Raw genomic sequence first — 7,211 nt, 5'->3', positions numbered from 1 at the left:
ACCAAACATGGTTATTATTAGGCTATTAAAATACCAATGGTGCCTATTACTACTTAGCTTCGAAATTCAACACTTATTTCTTCACCTAAATTTCACATCAAATATAGTTTTCATAAAAAAACGGGTTTTTCGAGGCCTTTTGTTGAAAATTTTTCGAAAATTAAATTAATAATTACATTAAAAGGTAGAGCGACATTCTACTTAACATTATAGTTAGTTTCAAATAAATTAAATAACAATTTTCACTATAAAAAGTGGAATTATTAGATTTTTAACAAATAAAAATAACAGGTGACTGTGAGCCGTAAAAGAAAAAAAAATTACATATTTTCAATTTTTTTTATGCTCACTATTTTCTGGCATCTTATCCTATTGCGAATATGAAATTTTGAAATTCAAAACTTATTTCTTCATTTAGATTTTGCATTAAATGTGGTTTTCATAAAAAAAAAAAAAAACGGATTTTCAAGGCCTTTTGTTGTAAATTTTTCAAAAATCAATTTGATAATTACATTAAAAGGTTCTTATAACATTCTTATAAATAATAATGTTATAAGAATATATTAAATTATATATATATTCAAATATGTTTATGTGCTTCTAACAAATAACAACAATATATAATAATATATACCTTTAAATTATAATAATATATAGTTGAATTCGCTTATTACAATGCCGTATATAACAATATTCCGGATAAAACGATTCCAAGCAATGTATTTGGTTGGTTTTATATCTTATGTGTAGTACTTTAGTCGTATATAACGATATCGGTTACCACGACAATCCGAATATAACGATGTTATTTTGAAATGAAAATAGGTTTTTATATTCACCTATAGAAATTAATAATACACGCACAAGTAGTAAATTTGATTTCGTTTGAAGCAATAATTCTTAATCTTATCTGTAACAAATAATATGTGTCTTTTACGGCACGTAAATTGTATACGACATACTTATTTAAAGTGCCATTTATTTCGGAAGTTTATTTTTATATTGATCAGGTGTGTACTTTAAGTATCAATGGTATTAAAAAATATTTTTAATTTTGTTAAAAAATCTTATTCAAATTATAAACAAAGCACTATAACAGTTTATTTTTCAAACAAATCGTAAACATATAATATGTACTATGCCTATATTTACTTTTATTTAAAATTATAAATACCTTTAATGTTGAAATATGTAATCTTAAATAAAATAATACAGTAAAAAATGTGTTTAATAAATAAATTTTTCAAAAAAACCAAGCTACTTTTTATAATCCGGATATAACAAAGATTGGTTATAACGATTAGTTTCTCTAGGTCTCTTTAAGATCGTTATAAGCCAATTTAACTGTAATAAGCGATTCTATTATCGAACAATACTTGCTCTTTTATAAAGTTTCTTATTTTAACGTTTTTGAAAAATTTATTTTTAATATTTTTTTCGTTATTTTTTTAGTTTCATATTCAGCAACAGAATATTTTTTAGAGTATTTCGATTCATAAAAATCGAAATTCAGATTATAAGTTTATGATTTACAAGTATTTATAAAGTTCTGGTAAACGCAGTGGTAGAACAATATTTTACAAGGCATCTACGTACCTCATATCTATCAAAACTTTAAATATTTATAACTCATGAACTACTTACACAAATTTTAATTATGAATTGAAAGACTCAGAAAAATAGTTTGCTTTAGAATTTCAAACAAAAAATGTATGTTATCATTTAAAAAATTATAACCATAAAATATGATAAGAAATATAACTATTATTTTTTTTAATGTTTCGTTTTGTCTAAAATTTGTGTAGAAATCTATTTTCTAAAACATTAATAGATTATGAAATAGTAAGTTTTTTTTCGATAAAATAATAACTCTATACATATTACACAATAATTTGTATAATTAATAAAATGTACATACAAATAAGTATATTATATTTACACGTAACGTCAATCATTGATTAATAATCACTTACTATGCACACATTTTTTAAGACTCTAGTGCTAAATTTTCAAAAATTGTTAATATTAAACTCCTTAAAAACCTGCTGTTTGCAATTCCCATAACACATTTCTGTTTCGGTTCCTTTGCAGTTAATATTACAAAACGCCTAAAACATCATAGTGATACAATTAAACGTACATCAGAACGTTCACATCGGAATCAATAAGTCAAACGTGCGACTACTAATAAATTTCGTTGTTTATGGTTCACACACGAAATTCACCTGCCTTTTTACATTAAAAGTTACAGTGATCTATTAATTAATATAATACGCCACATACCGATGAAATCAACTTTGGTAAACGATGATAAAATTGATTTTGTTTTTCTAGAAGAGAATTAGAGCCATTATTGATTTATTATGATCGACCCTGCGATTAAGTCATTCTAATAGAAAAAAAATAAAAACGAATAATATATTATAATTTCAAGTGTATACGATTATTTATTTTTTGCGAAAACTGAAATAGCCAATAATTATATACATCCAAATAAATGTATTAATAAATTACCAATTTTTTATTGTTATATTGTATTATATTATAATTAATATTATAGTTAATGATAAAAAAAAAAAAAATAGATATCGAAATCTTGACAAATTTTTATTACAAGGACATTGTTCAATAAAATTAAAAAAAAAAAAATGACGATAAGTTCAAATATCTGTAGATTAAATTACTATATATTTGTTTTAAATATATTTATATTTATATCCTAAATAAAAACTTAAAAAATAATCTAAACAAAACCAGAACATATTTATAAATAGTCTAAAGAAAGAAATTTCTCTAACGAGTATAATATTATTATATTACAATAAGATTGTTTTAAAAATTATAAAAAATAAAATAAGAACATATGTCATTTATTATTGTAGATATATTTTTTATTATCCTGAACTCATCCACCGACTTGTCTTTAAATATTTTTTATCAAATATAGGTATGATCAATATTGGTAATTAATTGTATATTTGTAAATATAAATTATAAATGATACTTGTGGTCAATACCTGGCTGAAATTGTATACCATACGAACTTCGTACATAATCTATTTATCAATCAGTAATCAATAGTTTGTTATTAATTTAATTTATTTTAAATAATATTATTAAATATTATTGAAAAATCCTTTGGCTCTCGAAAAGCATAACAAATGTTTTTGGGTCTATTTTTTTTTTTTTTTTTTTGAGAATTTATTATATTATTTATTACTTTTTAGTTAATTACAGTAAATTTGGAGTAAAATTCTAGTCAATTAAACAACAATTATCTAAGTAGATGTTTTGATAAGAACTTGATTAAAACATCACAATAATTAAATCAATATCTACAATGGACTTTTTAATTATTCAAATAATACTCAATCCTAAACTGATTACACTCATAACATAATAATGTCCTTGTGGAATATGGATTATTTGCATTAATACCTCTAAGTCTCTACTGTTTAGACATAATAAAATATAAATCAATAAATAATCCGATTAATAAAAAATTAAAATTTGATAATTATTAAAGTTAAACAAATAATTTGCATATAATGTATGCAATTTAATTGCAATTAATGTACTTCAAATGGTGATAATAAAATAGATGAATTTAAATTATGAAATGTTAAAATAATAAATAATAATTATGTAGCTAACGTTACCGGCATAGAATTTAAAATTTAAATGTTGTACTGTTTTAATAATTAAAGTAATAGAAAGACTCAAATTACCTAAGTTAAGTACTAATTGAATTATATAATGACCTCCTTATTTACTGAAAGAGCTGGTGGACTTAAAAGTTAAAACTCGACCTAATGTATCAAGTGGACGTGACTGTTGATTAGTTAAGATTAGAAGAGATGGTTCAAAATCAAGTAATGTGAATTAAATCTTGTTATAAATTAAACTTGCACCATTTTCAAGTATTTTAAAAACTATGATCAACTTATTTTTCAGTTGAACAGTTTCAATTTTCATTTCTTTGAATTTCCTTTCAGCTTTTCTAAATGAGATCTTTGTAAAAAACAACAGTTATTTTTAATTATTATAATATGATAAAATTAAATATAAGAAACTTACCCAATAGTCACTGGCTTTTTTACCTGCTACATCTTATTGTATTTTAAAACTAGTTTCTTGATCATTAATTTCTTTTTTTAACAATTGAATTTACAATATAAATAATAAAACATTTGAAACAACAGTTAAATTTAAAATTTTGTATTTTAAAATATATTAATACAAAAATTGTCTCTAAAAATTATAATAGATTGAATAATAATTAATACAATTAATAGATAAATATTGGAATGATTACAACTACATGAAACTCCATTTTTTATAATGAATCAAAATTTTGTTTGACGAAATTAGAACATAATTCATGAACTCTATGTTAATTTATACATGCAGAAAATATATCAATACATAACAGACGTGTAAAAAAAGCATAATATTTATATTTAATAAAAAAAGTAATTATTCTTCAGTGAAAACAATATACTACCTGACAACTGCAGTCCAACTGGCAGTACGATTGATAACTATTATATTTCTACAAATCAATATTTTTCATAAGAACTTTAAAACATTTTACACTTATCTATATTATGTTAAAAAAGTCTGTCCTAATTTAGAACAATCAGGACTAAACAATCAACTAGTTTATTGATTTATTTATTAATTACACAAAATCTTAATTCTTCTAGTTTGTTTTTAGAAATAACCTAAAATATTATGTAGTAAATAGTAAGTACTAATAATTAGTAGTTTATTAATTTAATAATCCTAAAAAATAGTTCAGTGTCCAAAGTGGAGAAGAACGGTCAGTTTATCTAGTCACAGTTTCTTAGCTTTGGTTCAGCTAGATAGCATTAAATACAATCAAATTTTTATTAATTAGTTATATCAGACACTTATGTCACTTAATAAAAATCATGCGTACAGTTTAGTACTAATTAGGAGGGGCTCTTAAAATATGACTTCTGAACGTTATTAATTTTACTGTGGTTGGATTAGGAATCGAAAACGTAAATGATACAATATGTTAGGTGTTCACAGTGACACGGTCACAAAAATAATATCACGTTTTACATCAAATCTTGAACACGAAAAAATAAGTTCTAAAAATAGAAATTGTATCTGTTTTCATTTCAATAACGGCAATAAAATTCCCAATGGTTTCCGTGATAAATATTGTGTAATCAATTGTAATGCATTATTAGTTATTACACAATTTAAAATATTTGTGTAAGTATATCGATTGCGCCGATTTGACTTTTTTACCTGTAAAAAATCTTATCAATTGCGCTGCATATCAACTTCATCAATTTTTTTACTTATTGATTCTGCTGAAATTTTTTATGTATTAATCCCACTAACTATAAACCCACTGAATATTTGTAAATTATTTACTTTAATAATAGCAAAATGTAAAATGCTTACATTTAAATTAATTATGTTAATAGTATACTTGTGTTATATTTTTCGCTGTGGACGGCAATAAATAATTTTTTTAAATGTTTTATTTACTGAAACCTGTACTGTTAATTAAAAAAATATACTTTATATAATCAACATAAATAAATTTTTCTGTGGAATCAATATAGACAAATACTGGATGGATTCAATAACCAACGGAATTGATATTAAAATAGCAGGATACATAAAACCCTTGGGAGAGAGTCGAGGCCCCTAACCCTCCCTGGATCCACCACTGTTTACGCATGGATCTTTTTTACTAATATTATTTTATACGTTCTACTTATCCAAACATGGTGCATCGTTGCCGTTATTTACATAGCAAAAATTTATAAAATAACTTTTTTTCTTATAAAATTGTTGCTTATCTTTAATTAAGTTTCATAACGTTATTGAGACTATTATTTTCAGTATCCAATTCTTATGAGACTTTAATAATAAGTTAATTTTAAAAAGAACTACTATAATAATAATTACGTTTGCTAGTTGCATATCATATATTATAATCAATACATAAAATAATTGAATGCACAAATTAAAATGATATATTTTGTAGATATTAAATCTTGAAAATGTTTTATAGTATTTATGACCGTTACACTAATAAAAAATTCATTTTTATACCAATATTCCACATTGTTTATTCGATAATATAATATTACGTGGCTTAAATAAAAAATAAAATCAATATATATGCATATAGACGTTGACAACGCATATTTTGTTAAAGTGTTCAATTATTGTTGATTTATTCCGTCAATTCAAGATAGTTTAACTGTAATATTTACCTTATTGAAAGATGTTTGTGGTATGCGCTTATAAAAACATTTTTAAATCTCGGAGTAAAAAGACTAAGACAACGATCTATGACTGCAACGGCGAAACGCTATCGATGTGCAGCAAAAGGGCAAAACAAGGCATTAGAAATTTGGAGGCAGATATCGAGAAACAAAAGTTAGCAGCAGTGGAAACAAAAAGAGTGGCTCAGGAAAACTTTTCGGTGGACCAAGACTTAGAAAGAGAAAATCGTTGGCTTATTAGAAAGCTATTGACTTTTGAAGACGAAAATCGTTGGTTGATGGCGAGACTGCGTATGATGCGATTAGTGATCCGGGAGTATTATAAAAAAAAGTGTGTATTTGAAAACAAAAACCGGGAGCTCTGTGATAAACTGAATAAATCATTAGAAGAAAACCGGGAGCTCTATGATAAGCTGAATAAATCATTAGAAGAAAACCGGAAGCTCCGTGATAAGCTGAATAAATCATTAGAAGAAAACCGGGAGCTCTGTGATAAGCTGAGTAAATCATTAGAAGAAAACCGGGAGCTCTATGATAAGCTGAGTAAATCATCAGAAGAAAACCGGGAGCTCTGTGATAAGCTGAGTAAATCATCAGAAGAAAACCGGGAGCTCTGTGATAAGCTGAGTAAATCATCAGAAGAAAACCGGGAGCTCTGTGATAAGCTGAGTAAATCATTAGAAGAAAACCGGGAGCTCTCTGATAAGCTGAGTAAATCATTAGAAGAAAACCGTAGACTGTGCGATTCTAATACTAAACTAGAAGCTGAATATGGTATGCAATTCCGAACTATAGAAGATAAATGCGTTATTTTGTTGTCAGTGACCACAGAATTGCAGACACTCGTCAAACTGAAATAATGATATTTTGTTGTATCAAAATGAAAAGGTTCTAATGTAATTTTTGTAATTGTTCGGGAAAACGTTTTTAAAA

The sequence above is a fragment of the Melanaphis sacchari genome, unplaced genomic scaffold, assembly GCF_002803265.2.
Source record: "Melanaphis sacchari strain LSU unplaced genomic scaffold, SCAv2.0 Contig42_pilon_pilon, whole genome shotgun sequence".
NCBI lineage: Eukaryota > Metazoa > Arthropoda > Insecta > Hemiptera > Aphididae > Melanaphis > Melanaphis sacchari.
The sequence above is the reverse complement of the archived record's forward strand: the minus strand, read 5'-3'. Positions refer to the sequence as shown.